At 41.3% G+C, this 22,401-nt stretch overlaps 1 long non-coding RNA gene across 1 annotated transcript; it reads left to right on the top strand.

The window, feature by feature from the left end:
* The first annotated feature begins 613 nt into the window (after window positions 1–613).
* On the top strand, window positions 614–22,401 carry LOC126061804 (uncharacterized). Its single transcript, XR_007513885.1, has 3 exons — window positions 614–703; window positions 5,266–5,314; window positions 21,942–22,401. It is a non-coding gene; the product is annotated as an uncharacterized LOC126061804 (long non-coding RNA).

Below are 22,401 nucleotides of genomic sequence, written 5' to 3'. Positions count from 1 at the left end.
TGTAACACCACTGTTACTCAGGTCACCTCCCTGATCCAAGGTAAAGGGAGTTTTCTTGGGGTGTGGCCTGTACCACCTTTTATCTCTTAAGAGATAAAAGAAAGGGAAGCAAGCAGAGAATTGGGGACCTTATACCACCAAGAAGGCAATGCCGGGAGCAGAGCGCATCCTTTGGACTCAGGGTCCCTGGCAAGAGAAGCTCCTGGACTGGTGGAAGAGTGATGAGAAGGCCGACAGAGAAAGACTTCCCCTAGAGCCAGTGCCTGAATTTGGCCTACTAGATTGTAAGAAAATAAACTTCTCTTTGTTAAAGCCATCCACTTTTGGTATTTCTGTTACAGCAGCACTGTTGCTCTAACAAATACCTAAAATGTGGAAGTGGTTTTGAAACTGTTGGATAGTTGTGACAGCAGCAGAGGACCAGCACAGCAGAGAACCAGCAGCAGCAGAACTAGGAGACCAGAGTGAGACAACACTGAAGCCGACCCATGGAGCCAGATTGCTGAGTGCCTGTGCACAGGAGGCTTCCTGGTGGAGTGGGGTGCCTCCGGGCACTTATCAGCTGAGCTACAGAGCTTTGGAACACTTGCCCCACAGGGCAGATGCGGGTGTGAGGCCCAAAGAGCCCAGAGGCCAAGAAACCAGGAAACAGAAGCCGAAGAGACAAGGAACACAGGAAGCCAAGCTGCCTCAGTCTCAAAAGGTATGGCCACAACCTCAGGGGTTTCAAAGGGTGGAGCCATGGCCTCTGGTGTTTCTAAGGGTGGAGTTGCCACTCAGATGGACTAGGAGTGGCCTAAAGCTAAGGGAGCAGATTTGCTGTTCCAGTGGGCCTGGAAGGTGGAGGTAAAGCCCAGGGCCGAAGTGCCTCCACTCAGAATCTGGAGAGTGTGGTCGATGCCTAGAGTCTGGAGGGCAGGGCCATTGTGTAAATTGTCTCAGAGAACAGAGGATTATTTTCAAAGCCTTGAGGGCTTATGTAATGTGTTCTGCTGACTTGCTTGGTGCCTGTTATGCTATCTTTCCCTTCAGTTTCTCCCATTTGTAATGGGAATGTCTAGCTTGTGCCTGTTCTTCCATTGTACCCTTGGAAGCAGGTAACTTGTATCCTAGGTTTCACAAATGAAAAGGAATTTTTGAATTTTGGACTTGGAGTTGAGACTTTTGCTATGACATGATGGAGTGAATATGTTTTGCATGTTGCAAGGACGTGATTTGGGGGGGTAGCAAAGGGTAGAATGTCATGGATTGAATTGTGTGTCCCCAAAAATGTGTGTATCAACTTGGTTATGCCATGATTCCCAGTATTGTGTGGTTGTCCTCCATTTTGTGATCGTAATTTTATGTTTAGAGGATTAGGGTGGGATTGTAACACCACCCTTACTCAGGTCAACTCCCTGATCCAAGGTAAAGGGAGCTTCCCTCCGTTGTGGCCTGCACCACCTTTTATCTCTCAAGAGATAAAAGGAAAGGGTAGCAAGCAGAGAGTTGGGGACCTTATACCGCCAAGATAGCAGTGCTAGGAGCAGAGTGCATCCTTTGGATTCAAGGTCCACATGCAGAGAAGCTCCTAGTCTGGGGGAAGATTGACGAAGAAGGCCGACAGAGAGAGAAAGGCTTCCCCTAGAGCTGGCACCCTGAATTTGGACTTGTAGCCTACTAGACTGTAAGAAAATAAACTTCTTTTTCTTAAAGCCATCGACTTGTGGCATTTCTGTTGTAACAGCACTAGATAACTAGGACATCATCTCAGTGAGAATCTCCCATGCCTTTGTTGGCCCTTTACTTCTTCTAACATGATGCCTTCCTCCAATGATTGATGACATGCCCAAAGCAAGCAAGGTAGAGAATGTTCTGTTGTGATAAGATTTTCATTAACTAATTTTCAGAAGTGATCACTAGGCTTTTCTTCCTAGCCTGTCTTTGTCTGGAAGCTGTGCTGGAATCTGTCCACTATGGATGACCCTGCTAGTATTCTAAGTACCAGTGGCATAGTTGCCAGCATCACAGCAACATGCAAACCACCATGGTACAACAAACTGACGGAGAGGTGGTAGAACAAATGATAATACCAAACCCATTGCCATTGAGTTGATTCTGACTTATCGCAACCCTATGTGTTACAGAGTAGAGCTGAACTCCATAGGGTTTTCTTGGCCGTAATCTTTATGGAAGTAGATTGCCAGGCCATCCTTCTGAGGTGCTGCTGGGTGGGTTTAAGCCACCAACCTTTCAGTTATTAAATCAAACCCATTGCTGCCAAGTCGATTCCAACTCATAGTGACCCTACAGGACAGAGTAAAACTGTCCTATAGGGTTTCCAAGGAGCAGCTGGTAGATTCAAACTATGGACCTTTAAGTTAACAGCTGAGCTCTAACCAGGGCTCCTTTTCAGTAGTTGAGGGCAAATTATTTGTATCACCCAGGGATGTAAGTGTTGGTTTAAAAAAACAAACAAACCTGTTACCATCAGATTGATTCTGACTCACAGCGACCCAATAGGACACAGTAGAACTGCCCCCGTAGGGTTTCCAAAGAGTGGCTGATGGATTCGAAATATGCCACCAGGACTCCATGAGGGACACAATAAATACAGGTGAAAACTCTGTTACTAAGAGAGGTAATCACAATGAAAGCAAGCAGAATGAAAAAGACAAAGATTAAAGCAATTAGAGAGGAGGGATGGACATCAAAGATAAAGACAATCAAATCTGAGTATAACTGATGCCTATGATATATACATGAACGTATGTCTATAGGTCAAATTCCCAGGAGGAATGAATGAAATTATTAATGTTGATTAGGTATGACACCATCCTGTAAGAAGTACTTTACCTGTGTCTTCTCAGTCTGGGTTACAGAGTTTTGACTGCTTATTTTAGCGGATCTTATCATATTTGAGGCCCTCCTTAACAATACCTGGAAGTTCCTGAAAATTGTGGGTTTTTTCTCCTTTTTATTTGATGTATTTTTTTAACTGATACTTTAAAAGGAAATAAAAATTATTCTTGTACTGGAAAGATGTAATTAATGGACTAGGTACAATGTATTAAATATCCCGGATACTGCAAGCATTTCAATTGGTCCAGTCTGGAGGTGAGTCGTATCTGTTCTATGAAGAAGACAGTTTCTGAGTATAGTACAATGTCAGCCACTCACATTGTTCCAGGCCAGTTTAGGCCCTAAAGTGAGGGGCTGCAATAAAAGACTAAGTGTAAATTGGTGGAAGTATTTATTGCAAGGAACAGTGAAAGTGGTACCTTCCAGCTGCCACTGTACCAACAATAACAATATTAATACATTGCTTAGCTTATAATAAACACTCAGTAAGTATTAACTAAGTGTGTTACATGACATCTAATCATTATCACAATTCTATGAGTTAGGGACTCTTGAAATTTCCATTTGACAGATACAGACACCTTTCAGTATTAACCTACATAAAAAAACCTACATAGCAAACAGTAAAGCTGGAATTCGAACCAGGCCGTCTGACTTCAGAGATCAGATAAAGAAATGTTGCCTTCTACATCTGACAGTGGACCCAACAATGGCAAAACCTCTGTGTAAATAAAGGCCATCCAAATGAGAAAAAGCAAAGACTGTTTATTCCTTGCTTGCTATATAGCAAGGAAGTCATCCACCATCACTCACCATTTGGAAGACTCAAAGGCAGGCAGAGAAGTGGGAAAGCTTTATAGTGGAGAAAAGGGAAGGCTTCAGATATACCCTGATTGTAGCTGTTGCCATGAGGAAGCTTGAGGTGGGCTAACTAGAAGTGGAACATGCTACATGATTGGTTAAGGGAGCATACTTCGTGTTCTCTGGTTGGCCCTTGACTGGAAGCAGTGGCAAAAATTAGGGAAGTTAGCAGTTAGCATTAAGTCCTGACTGGGACTGATTGCTACAAAGGGCGTGGTTAGCCTTACTGGGCTGATTGCTCCAGGCTGTGGGTCAGAGTTCTGTTTGTATACACGGTCTGGTCATTGTATATTCCGTCTATCACGCATGTATGCTCAACAGCAGCGGCACCATGTTCAGCTAACGCTGGCAACATAGTTGCTGCTTTATGGATTGGAAGTGACCAGAATCTCATCTGCCAACTGCAGTGAGTTAGAGTAGGAGAGGAGAAAAACGGTTCCAAGAACTACACCAACTTGCACATGGGAAATAGCCCCCAGTCCCTCCTAGAATGATTCTAGAGGAGTATGAGAAAACTAGAGCCCTGGTGGCGCAGTGGTTAAGTGTTTGGCTGCTAATCGAAAGGTCTGTGGTTCAAACCCACTAGCTGCTTCCTGGGAGAAAGATGTGGAAGACTCAAAGGCAGGCAGAGGAGTGGGAGTTCTGTGGGGCAGTTCTGCTCTGTCCTATAGGGCAACTACGAATTGCAATCAACTCGATGGCAATTTTTGTTTTTGTTTTTTAAGAGACCCAAAAGAGTAGCAGGAGCAGATCTGGAGAAATACAAATTTGCGACTACCTTTGTCCATAGTTTTACCCTAGGCCTGGCTTTCCTAAGTCTAAGTAAGTATACATTTGTTGTTGTTGTTAGGTGCCACGGAGTCAATTTCATTTCATAGCGACTCCATGTGACAGAGTAGAACTGCCCTATAAAGATTACAGCCTAGAATGCCCTGTGGGACAGTTCTACTCTGTCACATGGAATAGCTATGAGTTGGGATCCACCGGATGGCACACAACAACCCTTACAGGTGCAAATCGCCAGATCTTGTGCGAAGCCACTGGATAGGTTTGAAACGCCAACCTTTCTTTTTTGGAATTTAATTAAATGTGTCCTAGAGTTCTTTTTTTTTTTTTTTTTTTAGTATTGTGATTTTTGGTTTATTGTGATTTAGGTGAATGTTTACAGAGCAAATTAGTTTCTCATTGAATAGTTAACACATAAATTGTTTTGTGACATTGGTTGTCAACCCCTTGATGTGTCAACACTCTCCCCTTCTCCACCCCCGGTTCCCTGTTTCCATTCATACAGCTCTCCTGTCTCTTCCTGCCTTCTCAGCTTTGCTTTTGGGCTGGTGTGCCCATTAGTCTTGTATACATGATTGAACTATGAAGCATGTCTGTCATGTGTGTTATTGTTGGCCCCATAGACCTGTATAATCTTTAGCTGAAGGGTGGACCCCAGGTGCTAAAAGGGTGTCCAGGGGCCATACTTTCAGGGTTTCTCCAGTATCTGTCAGATCAGCAAGCCTCATCTTTTTTGTGTGTGTGTTAATTTGAATTTTGTTCTACACTTTTCTCCAGCTCTCTCCGGGACCCTCTACTGTGATCCCTGCCAGTGCAGTCGGTGGTGGTAAGCCAATACCATCTAGTTGTTCTGGGTTTAGTCTGGTGGAGGTTGTGGTAGCTGTGGTCCATCAGTTCTTTGGACTAATCTTTCCCTTGTGTCCTTGGTCTTCTTCATTCTTCTTTGCTCCAACCACCAACATTTCAGTTAGCAGCCAAATGCTTAACCATTGCACCACCAGGGCTCCTTGATTCTACATATGCAGTTCCTGAAAACCACGGTATTTAGGCAGTCTGACAAGGATACTGAGTCTCAATACCTTCTCAGTAGGGTATTGGTAAAACCTGTAACTGAAAATAAACAGCTCTGAGCTTGTTCTTCTCTTTTATTGTTCTGGCTGGAATTCACCCCAGGATCTAAAAGCTCATACCAGTCTTTATCCGAGGCTGTGCCACACAGGTGCATGCTAGAATGGGAATTTCCTGGTCTGAAGCTAAATACAGAAACTAGTAGATTTCTCAGCTTCTGTCTACAACTGTTCAAGGTTCAGACTGAAACAGCTGGTTTCATCTACATTGCATTAATTTCTTGTTAGATGTACAGCTTCATCTATAGGTACAGACTTTCATCTCCACCATGTTAATTGTTCTAGTCATTTTTGTTTGTATTTGCTACAGTCAGCTTCCTGTAAATGGTATAAGTCTCCTTTTTTGGTACTCTGCAAAACGCCTTTCTTTTCTCCTCCACTGCTACTGACCAAACCAAAACCCATTGCCAATGAGTTGATTGCTATTCATAACGACCCTACAGGACAGAGCAGAACTGCCTTATAAGGTTTTCAAGGAGCAGCTGGTGAATTTGAGTCTTTTGGTTTGCAGCTGAGCTCTTAACCATTATGCCATTAGGGCTCCTTTATGCTATGGGGGAGGGTTTTATTGATGGCCAGCTTTTGGAAGGACGAAAACAAGTTCCAGGCAGAGCGCTTTATGAGGACTTTCCTCACAATTTAGAAGTACTTTACTTCAGTGGTTATTTGGGCCATTACTCAACACCATTGCCTTACTGGTATCCCAAGCCCATTATTTAGAATGGTTACATAGGGTTGAAGTAAGAAAACATTTGCATACAAACAACAAACAGTAAGAATTTTGGAGTCTGATGCTTTCCTTTCTCATCTAGACCTTATTCTTCCAAGCTGCATGACCTTGGGCAAGATAGTTAACCGCTCTAAACCTCAGTTTCCTTGACTACAAAATGATAATCGGGAGTCCCTAGGTGCAAATGGTGAATGTGCTCAGCTACTAACCAAAAGTTTGGAGGTTTGAGTCCACCCAGAGGTGCCTAGAAGAAAGCCTTGGTGATCTACTTCTGAGAAACTAGCTATTGAAAAGACTAGAGAACACAGCTCTACTCTGACACACATGGGGCTGCTACTGTAGACATCGGAGTAAACTCCGCAGTAACCAGTTTTCATAGCAACCATTTCCAAAAAGTCACTGCTCTTTCTTTTGCATGTTTTAAACACTATAAGAAGTCTGTTCTTTTTCTGTGTTAATTAATATCTTTATTTGGGGAAAGTAATTTTGGGAGCTAACATTTTATTTAGGGTTGTGACAAAACTGTAGATTCTGTGAAATTTACAGCTGTTTGTGTACCTTGGTGACATACCAACTACTTCTGACAAAATTTAAATGATTAAGTTTGCACACAGCTTTTCCTGTTTATGAGTTGATTTTCAGTCTGGTATTGCTTTTTCTCAAAACATAGAATTCTTGAAGTATTGGTGGATTTTCTTTTACATAAACAAGGATATGAAAAACTTACTCAAAACGCAGGAGATGTAGGTGAGTTAAGAACTAATGATAGTAATTATCTCACGAACCACTGCCTCCTCCACCTTGAGACTAGAAGAACTAGATGGTGCCCAGCTGCCAGTATTGAATGTCCTGATTAGGAAGACAGTAGATGAATCATGATAAAAAAGGAGAAAAATGTGGAACAGAACTTCAAATTCTTAAGGAATCCGAAGTTACTGGACCTATTGAGGCTGGAGGAATCCGTGAGACTATGACCCTGAGTTGCTCTTCGAACCTTAAATTGAAACTATCCCCTGAAAAAAAAAAAAAAAAGTAACAGTTTAGCCCAGACTAAAGATTCTCACCCTTGAGTATTGCATTTGTTTGTTTTCAATTATCTATATAAGACCAAAGCGTCAACAGCTATTTTAAGCCATAACCAAGAAAGTTGGGGGGCAGGAAGTTTAAGTAAACGGAAAGAAACAACCTGAACAGAAATGAGAATGTTGAAACAATGTGCAGAATGCAAGCGATGTCATTCATCATTATGTCTAGAAACTGTGGAAAGGGGAGCTGGTTTTGTTGTATACATTTTCACCAAAAATAAAATTAATCAAATATTAAAAAAAAAAAGAGCTAATGATAGATGTTTTTAAGGAGAAAGAAAGCAGGAATGTTTTTCATAGCTTGTGACATGCTTTGCATTTTGGCCCTAGGTCTGCAGTGTTCAAAATAAATTTTTCGCAATATTAAATTTGTGTATGAACTCATAAACTTTATTTTTCCGTTCATGAACCGTGGAACGTCTGGTCTGGAAGTCAGACAAGATTCAGAAGCGTGGTACAAGAGAAAAGGGCTTTTGTAACAGCATACACAAAGGAGCAAGACATTATGCTGGGCAAATTTCAGAGTGGCTGGCAGGCATTTTCTTTCTTTATTTTGGAATATGAGGAAATTTTCAAATAGGTTAAATTGAGCAAGCAAGTCTTGATTGGCTAGCCTATGTTTCCCTGTCCTGGAGAGTCGATTGACTTGGATTTCGGCTTCTGGGAAAGTTAGGCATTTACGAGAAAAAGAAATAGGTTTCAGTTTGCTGACGTGAGGCTCAACACGAGTGACTCCATTTTGGGTGTAGTTTAGTTTGGTTAACAGTAGTCATTTCTAAACTATCCCACTGAAATTTGGGAATACATTCAGAGGAGCACCCGGTTTGAACAGAGCACTTGGCTCTACTGAGGGCATCCAGTCTGGGGTGAGGAACCTGCAGCCAGAGTACCTTGGCTTGTGCTGCCTGCAGTAGGGGGCCTGACAGTAGCCCCACTGATTCTTGCTACTTTTGACAAATCAGCTTGTCAACCAGAAGTGACCATAACCAGTTTAGACCACACCCAGCTGCTTCCACCTGAAATTATAAACTTTACTTATTTGGGATTTTCCAAACCCACATTCCTTTGAAACTTCCTCATGGCAAAGCCAAGAACCCTTACACCTATTACAAATGAAAAAAAGGACATGTGGCTCAACCATAAATTTATCCCCCCCTGAAAAGACCCCCTTTGCTTAAATGACACCTTTTCAGAACCTCATCTCTTTTTTCTCCAACCAGCTTTCTCAAAATATCTTAGAAAAAGAGATTGCTATCTTTCTCAGGGTTTCCTCGGTGGCACTTGACTACTAACCAAAAGGTTCACAGTTGAACCCACCTAAATGTACCTCGGAAGACAGGTTTCTGAAAGGTCACAGGCCTGAAAACCCTATGGGGCACAGTTCTCTGCACACATGGGGTCTCCCTGAGTCAGATCTCGAGGGCAACTAACAACATCTTTCTCAAATCGAAGTCCTTGGTCTCCTGTTGAATGCCAGGTTTCCTTCCTGCAGCAATTTGGTCTACTCTCAAATAAAACGTTTGTTCAAATTTTTATAACTCAGTGTCAGAATCTGCCATTTAACAAGCCCTAGAAAATACTGAAATTGTCAAAGGGTTCATTTTACTTGGATGCACAATCAACAGCCGTGGAAGCAGCAGTCAAGAACTCAAACGAGGACGTGTTGTATTGGGAAATTCACTGCAAAAGACCTCTTTCAAGTGTTAAAAAGCAGAGATGTCACTTTGAGGACTAAGGCACACCTGATCCAAACTCTGATATTTTCAATTGCCTCATATACGTGGGGAAGCTGGACAATGAATAAGAAAGACTGAAGACAAATTGATGCCTTTGAATTATGGTGTTGGCAAAGACCGTGGACCACCAGAAGAATGAGCAAATCTGTCTTGGAAGATGTACACCCAGAATGCTCCTTAAAAATGAGGATGGTAAGACTTTATCTTAGACATGTTATCAGGAGGGACCAGTTCCTGGAGAAGGACATCATGCTTGGTAAAGTAGAGGGCATTGAAAAAGAGGAAGACTTTCAACAAGATAGATTGACACAGTGGCTAAAACAGTGGGCTCAAACATAACAATGATTATGAAGACGGCGCAGGACTGGGCAGTGTTTTGTTTTGTACATAGGGTCTCTATGAGTCAGAGCTCTGCTCAGTCTCTGACCCTTTCTTTAAAGCCTTGAATTTCAGGCCAAGGACTCCAGCTGATTTGACATCCTTCTGCCAATGCCGGCTCGGTTTCCACCCCACTAGGAATTTACTATTCAGCAACCCAACCCTACTTCCTCCAGGCCAAATACTGACCTACTAAAGGCAGGCTAGACCTGGCGCTTATCTGTAAATTGAAAAGGGAGAATTAGGTAATCCCAAAGGTATTCTACAGCTCTAAAGCTCTTTTTTTTCCTAAAGCTCTTACTCTCTGTTTAAGAAAAACAAATAGTGGGGCTAATGCCATAAGTGAAATAAGATTCTCCCCTAAAAATTCCTTAGCATACTGGTATTTGTCATATTGTGATGTGAACAAAAATGCTAAGGGCTGTATGTTTGGCTTGAAAGGTCTGCTACGGGTAAACAAGGGATTAATTACAAGTGAAAGCAGGAGTGAGAGTTAGGAGAAAAATAATCTGTCAGTACATGGAATTTCATATCCTGAACATAATCCTGAAAAAACTGGAGATTTCCTAGGGCCCTTTGGACTATTTGTCTTTTCATAAAATGGTTTTGACTTTCACCCTAATGCAGCCTTAGCCCAGGTGAAGGCAAGTAGCTTGCTATTTGATAGGGCTATTTGCATTTCAAAGCTAATCAGTATTAAATAATCCACTGGTAAAAGGAGAGTCAGAGGGCCATTGTGTGTATTTCATTATTGTGAAAACAAGCTGAGAGGCTGAGAGGCCTAGCTCAAATTCTGAAGATAAGAAAGTGGATTATGTAAAAGTGCCTTAATGAGTGAGTTACTCATTACTTCCCACTGAGAGAAGTGGAAGGGCCACATGACTGCGAGGACTTACTATAAGGAAGTGGCAAAAAGAGTGGGGAGAAAATTTGTATTTGTTGTCAATATTGAAGCTGTAATCAATTAAAAAAAAAACCCGTTGCTGTCAAACTCATAGTGACCCTATAGGACAGAATAGAACTGCCCCATGGAGTGGTTGGTGGGTCCACTATTCTACCAGGGCTCCTTAGTTGGATGGTTACTTTCTAGGACCTTTATACTTTGAACTAATTGATGATTATAATGTTTCATTGCCTATTCAGACCAAACTTGATTGTAATTCTAATCCAGTGGTTCTTAACCCTGGCACATCACCAAGGAAAAAGAAAAAATACCGATGCTAGTTCCCACCACAGAGATTTTATATAATTAGTTTGGAGCGTGTTTGCTGGTCATCAGTATTGTCTAAGTAGTTCCCCAGGTGGTTCTCCTTGGTTGAAGGTTGGGAACAAATATTCTAATTTATATCCTGAGCATAATAATCTTCTTGTCCTCAAAAAAGACCCCATTGACTTGTCGACTGTCTACAGCTGTGGTATCAAATTTTAATTATGCCCATCTATTGGTTAAAAAAAAAAGCACGTACTAAAGTGTGTATATATATATACTTACATAGATGTACTATTTTACTAAATAATCTATATATCACCTGTTATGGTTTGAATTGTATCCCCCAAAAATGTGCATCAACTTGGCTAGCCCATATTTCCCAGTATTGTATGGTTGCCCTTCATTTTGTTATCTGATGTAATTTTCTTATGTGTTGTAAATCTTAACTGTTACGATGTTACCAAAAAAAAACCCATTGCCGTGGAGTTGATCCTGACTCACAGTGACCCTATAGGATAGGATAGAACTCCCTCATAGTGTTTCCAAGGAGCACCTGGTGGATTCGAATTGCTGGCCTTTTGGTTAGCAGCGGTAGCTCCTAACCACTACACCACCAGGGTTTCCAGGGGAGATGGTAGCAAGCCTTAAATAATAGATTTTAGATTGTACCTGTTTGGAATGAGGAGAACACATAAGACCCAAATGAGGAAAGACCTTTCTGAACACGTTTGTGCCAAGACCCAGGACTTACATGGGTTAAGTTCACATTCCTCAGCCAGATTCCATTCTTTAAATTTTCAAGTCTCTGTTCAACCCTTAATCTTCTTGTTTTCCCATGCCCCTGTGTGTTTGCTATACACACTGGCAAACCCCCTTCCCAAGTGAAATTAATCTTCCAATATTCTCAAAGCACTTGGTTTAATCCACAGTGATAGCCCTTGTTGATTTTCCTTTTGTTGTGAGTTTTGAGTAGATGTCTCAGGCACCAGATTGTATGCCCCTAGAGAACACAGACAATGTCTTGTTCATCTTTATATCCACCCCTTCCTATACTCGGTACAGAGGAGTATTTAGTAAATGTTACTTAAAATTATTTTTTCTTGTTTTAAACTAGTGAAAATGCCGCATGCTGTTTCCCCTTACAAGCTGAATGAATACTCGTTACAAGTAGATCCAACATAAAAAGTTGCTTAATGGATAGTAAACGGCATAGTCATATAAATTCCTCTGCTTGAAGAATTATTTCTACCTGGATCACAAGGTGTTTTTGATTCAACTAACATAAATAGTTATGTCAAGTCTTGGAAATGTTTGTCAGGGGTGAACAAAAATGTGTATTTTTTAACTGGGGTATTCCAAGTTTCTTAATTTTTTTTTGCTTTGAAAAATAAATATTAAGGTACTTGTCACGTATTTGCAAATGTTTTCCCGGTTTGTCATTTTCTCCTGTAATTTTGTTTGACAATTGTTTGACATACAGATGTTTTAAATTGTTTATGGTTTCACACTTATCAATCATTTTTTTAATATTTTCTCCTTCTGGTTTTATGTACTTATACAGGAGAGTTCATTTGCTGAAAATTCACCCAGCACACTTACGACCTGTGCATTTTTCCATATGTAGGCTACATTTCAACGAAATTTACCACAAATAGTGAAGATCTTTTCTAGTCTACACACACCCACATACAAAGATTTATTCTTCTGGTTATTCCATTTCATTTTTTACTCTTTAATCTACTTGGATATGCAGTTGTAAAGTAAAACAACCAAATGCACTTTTCCAAATTGTCAACTAATTTTAGCAAAACCAACTGTTTTTTAATATAGATAAATTAATAGCTGGCTTTATTTTGTTTTGTTTTCTTATCTCAGCATTCTCATTTGCAAAATGAATAAAATGGATTGATTTCTTGGCATTTCTCTGTGTCTATAATTTTTATAATTTAGTGACATAGATGTTACCTGTGCATCAGGGTTGTATCCTTTTACCACACTTATTCAGTCTGTATGCTGAGCAAATAATCTGAGAAGCTGGACTATAAGAAAAAGAACGCAGCATCAGGATTGGAGGAAGACTCGCTAACAACCTGCAATATGCAGATGACACAGCCTTGCTTGCTGAAAGCGAAGAGGGATTGAAGCACTTACTAATGAAGATCAAAGACTACAGCCTTCAAAATGGATTACACCTTAATGTAAAGAAAACAAAAATCCTTACAACTAGACCAATAAGCAACATCATGATACACAGAGAAAAGACTGAAGTTGTCAAGGATTTCATTTTACTTGAACCCACAATCAAAGCCCATGGAAGCAGCACTGAAGAAATCAAATGATGTATTTATTGTATTAGGCTAATCTGCTTCAAAAGATCTCTTAAAAGTGTTAAAAAAAAAAAATGTCACTTTGAGGACTAAGAAAGGCCTGACCCAAGCCATTGTGTTTTCAATTGCCTCATATGCATGCAAAAGCTGGACAATAAATAAGGAAGACAGAAGAAGAATTGATGAATTTAAATTATGGTGTTGACAAGGAATATTGACTATACTGTGGACTGCAAGAAGAATGAACAAATCTGTCTCTGAAGAAGTACAGCCAGAATGCACCTTAGAAGCATGGATGGAGAGACTACATCTCACATACTATGGACTTGTTATCAGGAGGGATCAGAGCCTGGAGAAGGACATCATGCTAGGTAAAGTGGAGGGCCAGCGAAAAAGAGGAAGACCCTCAATGAAATGGATTGACACAATGGCTGCAAAAATGGGCTCAAGCATAACAATTCTGAGGATGGTTCAGGACCAGGCAGTGTTTTGTTCTGTTTATGTAGTGTCTCTATGAGTTGGAACCGATTCGACAAGACCTAACAACAACAAGAAACATAAATGTTAGAAAGTAACCTATGGTGATTTAAAACCATAAAGAGGGGGCAACCCTGAAAGAAAATACAGTAACCATACATCTAACAAGTCCAGAGATATGTAAATAACCAACCTATTAATGGCAGTTGTTTTCATATTAGTAAAGGCCGTGATATTTAAAAAAAGGTGAAAATAAAAGTAGAGAAGCTATTTATTCTAGACTTCTAAGATAAATAGTTCAGTAAAAAAGTTTTCAAAGAAGTAAATCCAGCCATATCAGCAGCAGAGAAGGTCTTTATTTTGTGGGTAAGCTGGCATCTGCTCCTACCTCTGGTAATGGAATATCCGTTTGGCCTCATAGTTCCTGCCCCTCCACATATCCCTTCATCAGCTCCTGATATTAACCTTGGAAGCAATGCAGCCTTTGACCTAGTTAGATACAGTAGGCTCTGGTAATTGTATTAACATTATCAAAGCCATCAAGTCAATTATTAGTTGCCCTTGAGCTCTTTCTGTAATGGACACATTCATAGAGTAAGTTTTGGTATTTAAGTCTTTAATCAGAAACTGAATCCACTGGAGCTTAGCATAGGAGCATGCTGGAGGTAATTTTACTCATTATCACGGAATCACTACTCCTTCCAGTGCTTCTCAAGGTCTCCTGGCTGGAGGAGTAAATATTTCTATCACTTAGAGTAATATAGGAAACCCTGGTGGTGTAGTGGTTAAATGCTATGGCTCCTAACTAGAAGGTTGGCAGTTCAAATCCACCATGTGCTCCTAGGAAACCCTATGGGGCAGTTCTACTTTGTCCTATAGGGTCACAGCAGTGGGTTTGTTTGTTTGGTTTTATATCTATGCACATAATACCATTTGGGAACAGGGCTTTCTTTTATGTTAATAAGGTCACATCACTGTAGGGTGTATTTTAAGCCAATTACTTTTGAGGTATAAAAGGAACAGATTAGTTACAGAAGCAAGCAAGCACGGATTGGAGAAGAGAGATGCCACGCCACATGAAGATCTCCAATGAACCAAGTAACAGAAGCTGAAAAGAGACAAGGGCCTTCCTCTAGAGCCAAAGGAGAGAAAAAGCCTTCCACTAGAGTCGGCACCCTGAATGCAGACTTCTAGCCTCCTAAATTGTGAGAAAATACATTTCTGTTCATTAAAATCACCCACATGGATAATTCTGTTATAGCAGCACAGAGAAACTAAGACGTGGCTATTGTGATTCACCAAGATGTCACTTCATCTACCCTACTATTCTGAAATATGTATGCCAAACCCCTCCACTAATGTATTGCAGATATCTTCAAAATTATAAAATCAGCTCTGTCTACATGGTCCTGTGGGAAGACCCCAGGTGCTGTGCTCTGAGTCCACCATGCATGTCCACTGGAGTCAAACTTTCCATGGGCTGCTCCCAACCAATGACCAAGTGTGGCAGGGAAATAGAGGCAGGCCCATTTCTTACCTGGTGGCTTTGGTCTGAGGACTCCTCACCGGCTTAACAAAAATTTCCCTGGAACTGCACTGCAGTTTAGACTCTTCCTATCCACCCTTTTTTTCTTCCCAGGGGTCAGATCAACACTGAAGTCTGAAGGCTCTCTCGGCTTCCTCTGTTCCCTCTCCATTTTTCCTAATGGGTATTTTCTCCCCCAAATTTCTCGTACTTCTAATCCTGTCTTGACATCTGCCTCTCCAAGGACCTGAATTAACCAGAGTCTATCTTTTCTTTCCTGTGTATATATTTCTCCCTAAATGACTCAGGCCAAGCAGAACTATTAAACTTGATACACACCATCTTAGTTATCTAGTGCTGCTATAACAGAAATACCACAAATGGATGGCTTTAACAAACTGCAGTTTATTCTCTTACAGTTTAGGAAACTAGAAGTTTGAATTCATGGTGCCGGCTCTAGGGGAAGCCTTTCTTTCTCTGTCAGGTCTGGGGGAAGGTCCTGGTCTCTCCTGAGCGTTTGTTCCTCAGTGATCTTCATGTGGCTTGGCATGTCTCTTCCCCCATCTCTGCTTCTTTTGCTTGCCTGTTTAATCTCTTCTATATCTCAAAAGAGATTGACTTAAAACACACCTACACTAATCCAGTCTCATTAACATACCAAAGACAACCTACAAGAGATGTCCAGTGATTCCTGATCCATCACAATGTGAGAAAGTTTGCATGTCACAACCTGCAGGGTTTGTGCCAGTCGACAAAAAAGCTTCCTTCATAACCTAGAGCAAGCATGGTGGATTGCATTTACAGGTTTTATAACATTGCCTTTGTTCCAAGCTCATGATGACATAGCAATTGTGGATACTAGCATGAATGGTTCACTTTCCTAGTTACTGGGAATCTGCCTTCCACAGTCCACAGTCATCAGAATGATTGTGCTAGAAACTAATAACACTATTGTCTTTGGAGGAATTCTAGATGGCTAACAGATAAGGCATAAAGAAAAGAATTTTAATTTTATACCCTTCTATACCTACTGAAATTGAATTCAGAGGATTGCATTACTTACTTCATAAATAAATAAAATGTAAATTAAAAGAATTCTGCTGTTCCTATAAGATTTGTAGATGGCCTTACCCTTTGCCATCAACCATTGACAGAAGGGGGTTGGTGAATAAATACCCCAGTTCCTCACCCTTCAGACAGGACAACTCCAAACCTACTCTACACAATCTCCCAGGTTTGATTAAAGTTATGGGTCCTCTCACCAGAAAAATTAATATCTGCATATATGTACACAATTAGGATAATCAAACCTGTACTCAAAGCTGTGCCTTAGGAACCCAGACCAAGTCGAACCACTACCTTATTGGCTCCCATAACAGACAATCCATTCCAGCTACCAACTGGGTCATCTACACCTAGTCCAACCAATATTAAAATTAGAATGCCTAAATGGACATGAAAAGAGAGAGTGGAAGGATGGAGCAGACAGTCTCATTGAGGGGAGAGTAATAGCAAGGTGTATATAAGTTTTTATGTGGGAGACTGAGTTGATTTGTAAACTTTCACTTAAAGCACAATAAAAATTATTAAAAAAAAAGAAAAAAAAATCAGAATTCCTGCTAAATGAGCCCACTTTTATGCCCATCTTGGAAACCTACTGTGTTTCACTGATCCCTCCTCATCTGGCTAAATTGGACCCTGCTTTGTATTCAACCTCAATACACCATATCACACTAGAGACATTATACACACACATACACACACACATAAATAAGTTACTCTTCTCAAGGAGCCCTGGTGGCAAAGTGATTAAGAGCTCAGGCTGCTAACCAAAAGGCCAACAGTTCAAATCCACTAGCTGCTCCTTGGACGCCCTATGGGGCAGTTCTACTCTGTCCTATAGGGTCACTATAAGCCAGAATCAGCTCGAAGGCAACAGGTTCGGTTGTTTTCTTGTTTTGTTTTTGGTTTGTGTTGGGCACAAAAGTCTGCAATATTAAGGAGAGTAAAACCAAAAAAACCCAAACCCGTCGCTGTCGAGTCGATTTGAACCATCTACCTTTTGGTTAGCCACCAAGCTCTTAACCATTTTACTTAAAAATTCTCTCTTCAGTAGTAAAAAGGAGTAGCCTGGGGTACCAGGAGGCTAAATGTTTATCTCCTTATTTTGTTGAAGATTACAGTTCTACTTGGCTTATTTATTTTTTGACTTGGTTGGAGGCCTTTCTTGCTTGCTGTTTTTACTTGGCTTTTATCCTTCTTAAGAGATTGTTTGGAGTCTTAGAAACTATTATAAGAGGTTAGCTCTGGAAACTGCTGGCATGTTGTTTGGCAGATGGATTTTTGCAGTTTTGCAGACCAAAACTAATTATCCATTTTGAGTTGTCATCTGAGTTCCTATCTGAGTTACCAGTATTTGTCCATTTGATTCTTCTCCTGTCCATTAAGCAATTTCACCGCATGATAGAGCAGCTACACAAAAAATGTTAAGGAAACCAGCAGCCATTTGTTGAAAGCCATATGGAATATGCCGGCACTATTCACCAGAAGTCCATTTCTCTCCTTAATCAAGCAAGTAGGAAATTGATAATACTGGAATAAAACCAGAAAAACAAACCCATTGCTGTCGAGTCAATTTCGACTCATAGCGACCCTAAAAGACAGAGTAGAACTGCCCCATAGGGTTTCCAAGGAGCACCTGGTAGATTCAAACTGCCAACCTTTTGGTTAGCAGCTGTAGCTCTTAACCACTACGCCACCAGAGTTTCCAATAATAAATTAAAAAAGATGTGGCTGAACACACCTATGGGACATGTTCTGCAGAACTTCTACCATGTTAACAGATTCCAACATATGCGTTGAGTACAGTTCTACTTGGCCAAGCCAAAGAGCACTTAAATTTCCATCTGAATAAAGCAAAAACTAAAGTGGAATAAATTGGAATTACTTAAATACTCTTTGAATCAATAACCAAAAAATGAAACCAAATCTTTTGCCACCTAGTTAGTTTTGACTAATGGTTAACCCATGTGTTAGAGCAGAACTGCTCCATAGGGTTTTCTTGGCTGTAATCTTTATAGAAGCAGATCACCAGGCCTTTCTTCTATGGTGCCAGTGGGTGGGCTCAAACTGCCAACCTTTAGGTTAGTAGTCAAGCACAAACTGTTTGTGCCACCCAGGTGCCTTTTGAGTCAATACATGTTAAATATGTTTTAAATGTTTGTCTTAATTATCTAGTGCTGCTATTATAAAAATTCCACAAGTGGATGGCTTTAACAAACAAAAAGTTATTTTCTCACAGTCTAGTAGGCTAAAAGTCCAAATTCAGGGTGTCAGTTCCAGGGGAAGGCTTCTCTGTCAGCTCTGGAGGAAAGTCCTTGTCATCAATCTTCCCCTGGACTAGGAGCTTCTCCATGCAGGGACCCCAGTCCAAAGGACAAGCTCTGCTCTCAGCACTGCTTTCTTGGTGGTATGAGGTCCCCATTCTCTGCTTGCTTCCCTTTCCTTTTATCACTTATAAGATAAAAGGTGGTGCAGGCCACGCCCAAGGTAAACATGCTTTACCGTGGATCAGGGATGTGACCTGAGCAAGGGTGTCACATCCCACCCTAATCCTCTTTAACCACAGGCAGAGATTATGATTTATAACACACAGGAAAATCACAAAACAGAGGACAAGCACACAATACTGGGGATCATGGCCTAATCAAGTTGACACATATTTTGGAGGGACACAATTCAATCCATGACAGTGTTCTTCCCTCATTTTTTTCTTAAGTCTTTACAAAGGGTCAACTGCCACCCTCACCCCCACCCAGCATCTTCTGCCAACTCTTAGGTTTGTCTGACTCACTGGCTCAACAGAAATTAATCTCCTTTCAATGATACTCCTTATATTCCCTGTCCTATTTCTTCACTGGTTAGCAATAGCAGCATCAGGAAATAGGGGGGAAAAATCAACCATAGCTTGTTTGTTTATGGTACTGCTTCCTTCTTCAGGCCCTTCGCATCATGTCCTCCCAGATCTAATAATTCAAACCTTCTTTCAGATCCTGGTCCTCATAACAGCCTCCCCCTCCATAGTCCCTTTGCCACTGACATTGCTTCTTACTGGAATGTGTCTTCCTCCTTTAGAGTACCTCCTACTCAGCCTTCAAGTCTCAAGGCAGGTACTGCTTCCTTTGGGAAGATTTCTCTGACCTCATTGATGAGATAAAACCCATTGCCATCGAGTTGATTACAACTCATAGCGACTCTATACGACAGAGTAGAACTGCCTCACAGGGTTTCCAAGGAGCGGCTGGTGGATTTGAACTGCTGACCTTTTGGTTAGCAGCCGAGTTCTTAACCACTGTACCACCAGGGCTCTCACTGACTAGCTGAAACCCTTCTATTATACATCTCTCAGAATGCTCCTTGGAATTTAGGATGGCGAGATTTTGACTTGAGCACATCATGAGGAAAGACCAGTTGCTAGAAAAGGACATCATGTTTGGTAAAGTACAGGGTCAGTAAAAACAAGGGAAACCTCAGTGAGATGGACTGACATAATATCTCCGACAATGGACTCAAACATTCCAATAATCATGGAGACGGCACAGGACCAGGCGATGATTTATTCTTTTATATTTAAAGTTGCCATGAGTTGGAGCCAACTCAACGGTAACTAACAACATAGGTCCCCAAGCACCACAGAATCCTCCTTTATAATATTTTTCATATGGCTAGGCTAGGTTTTATTATTGGATTATTGTCTGGTCATCATCCTCTCTATTACTCTGAGTGAAATTTTTTAATGAGGTAGACAAAATGCGAAGAAAACTCAAACCAAACCCACTGCCATCGAGTTGATTCCGACTCATAGTGACCCTATAGGACAGAGCAGAACTTCTCTATAGGGCTTCCAAGGAGTGGCTGGTGGATTCAAACTGCCGACCTTTTGGTTAGCAGCTGAACGCTTAACCACTGCACCACCAGGGCTCCATATATATGTGGAGAGGAAGGGATATTTATGACATAGGACACAACATGAGTAAACAAACACACACCAGAGTAAGGGGTCTGCTTTGGGAGTAACAGTTCAGTATGAGTAGTCATGGAGTTTCTAAAAGGGTGCTGGAGACTCATAGTTTATTTTTATATGCAATAAAATTTACCTAAAAGTGAAGTCATGATTCTTAACAGTAAAAAGAACAGTTTTTAATAAGGGAGACTTCTTAAAACTTTTAAGTTCTTTTGAATAAGGAATGTTTAAACCAAACCAAACCTAATGCCACTGAGTCGGTTCCAACTGATGTGTGTAACATAGGGTTAATGGCTGTCCTATCCAGGGAGTTACCTAGCGGTCCAAAGAACAGACTTTCCCTGCCACCTCCACTGTCCCTGAGCACACCATCCACTTCACCTTTGGTTTGTTTTGTTTTTCACTACTGATTAATAGAATGCACAAATCCCTTAATAAGGTCACGAAACCTGCCTGGGGTCTGTGGTTCCCAGGCTTCCCACTCCTTACTGACTTTCCATTTCTGCTACTCACTCTTTCAACCCTAATCAGGGTCTTTAATTCAACTTTCCACCACATTTCCCACCAGTATCTATCCATGGCAGATAACTGAAGCCATCTGACCACTTCTTCCTTTCACTTCCTTAAATACAAATGTACCCCCTTATCCTTAAGACTGCAACCAATATAGAATACCAGTTCCACACCACAGAATTTGCAACTTGCCTTGAAACAATGTTTTGTTGTCAATAAGGTTTGGCAGAGAAATCTCGGCTCCCAATTCCGTGTCTGAGCAATAGAAGATTAGGAATACCTAGCTGGCCCTGTGAATGCAAATTCCTATAGAAATAGCCTTAAAAAAGATGTTACATCATGCTGATTCAGAAACCCTGGTGCAATAGTGGTTAAGTGCTTCAGCTGCTAACCAAAGGGTCGGCAGTTTGAATCTGCCAGGCGCTCCTTGGAAACTATGGGGCAGTTCTACTCTGTTCTATAGGGTCGCTATGAGTCAGAATCGACTTGATGGCATTGGGTTTTTTTTTTTTTTTGGTATGATTCAGGAACACTACAGCCTAAATAAAGACCACTGGTGATGCAATGGTTAAGGGTTTGACTGCTAACCAAAAGGCTGGTGGCTGGAACCCACCAGAGGCTCTGTGAGAGAAAAGACCTGCTCCTGTAAATATTACAGGAAACCTTATGGGGCAATTCTCCGTGGGAAATTAGCCATGTTTACAGCATGGTTAAGAGGCCGTTAAGTGCCTGATTACTAGCTGAAAGGCTGGTGGGTTGAACCCATCTATAGGGGCCTCAGAAGACAGGCCTGGCAATCTACTTCCGAAAGGTCACAACCTTAAAAACCCTGTGGAGCAGTTCTAATCTGCACACATGGGGTTGCCATGAGCCAGGATTGACTCAACAGTAACTAACAGCAACGGGCATGATTAGTATGAGAAAAGGTGTTTACACCTACAACCAATGTAAAATAAACTAATTCCTCAAAGGCCTGTCATCTAGGTTCCCAAATCTGGATCACCAGCCAGGCCGGCTCTTTGCTGACTTCTCCACTTGAACGCGCCCCAGGCACTCAAAACCTAACATTTACAGTCCACGAAACCGGCTTGTCCTCTCTTCCCTATTTAGTTAGTAGCACCCTTATCCACTGATTCACCTGAACCTAGAAACCTGAGGCAGCCTTGATTCTTTCCTGTTCCTCACTGGCCACTAGGGTTAAATCCTCCTAGTCCCTCCTCTGAAATCTCTCTCAAAGCTCTCTCCTGAGTTCAGACCCCAGCAGCTTTTACTGATTATGACAATAGCTGCTTCTTCCTTTTGTTTCTCCCCACCCTCCTCAGGTCATCCTTGGCACTGCCACTGGAGTTCTTCCAAAACACAGATACGATTATGCCAGCCTTCTATTTAAAGAAAAAAGAGAGAGGAAAAAAGGCACCTTGGATAACTCTGCTAAATCAAAAAGCCTGACTTCAGAAGGACAAGATCTTTGCCCACTCTGTGTCACAGCTAATTGCCTGGTGTACGGCTGCGGCTTTTGCCAACAGCAACTTTCCATGAGTGTCAGATGTGGGCCCTTCAATAAGGTCAGGGAAGAGCAGCTCTAATGCTTTTGTCGTCTCTCCTCCTATGCCCTAGAAAAACCAATAGTGAGTCTCTCCCCACCATTCAAATTAACATGTGAAGAAGCCTGGAAGCCAGGCAGCCAGAAGGAAATACAAACTGAGAAGAGTCCACTGCTTTGGTTCAACTGGGGACTCCTGCTACGGAAATAATTCACTGGCTTTCCTTGTCTAACCTCAG

This window comes from Elephas maximus, chromosome 18 (assembly GCF_024166365.1).
Source record: "Elephas maximus indicus isolate mEleMax1 chromosome 18, mEleMax1 primary haplotype, whole genome shotgun sequence".
In the NCBI taxonomy this organism is placed as follows: Eukaryota; Metazoa; Chordata; class Mammalia; order Proboscidea; family Elephantidae; genus Elephas; species Elephas maximus.
The sequence above is the reverse complement of the archived record's forward strand: the minus strand, read 5'-3'. Positions and strand labels throughout refer to the sequence as shown.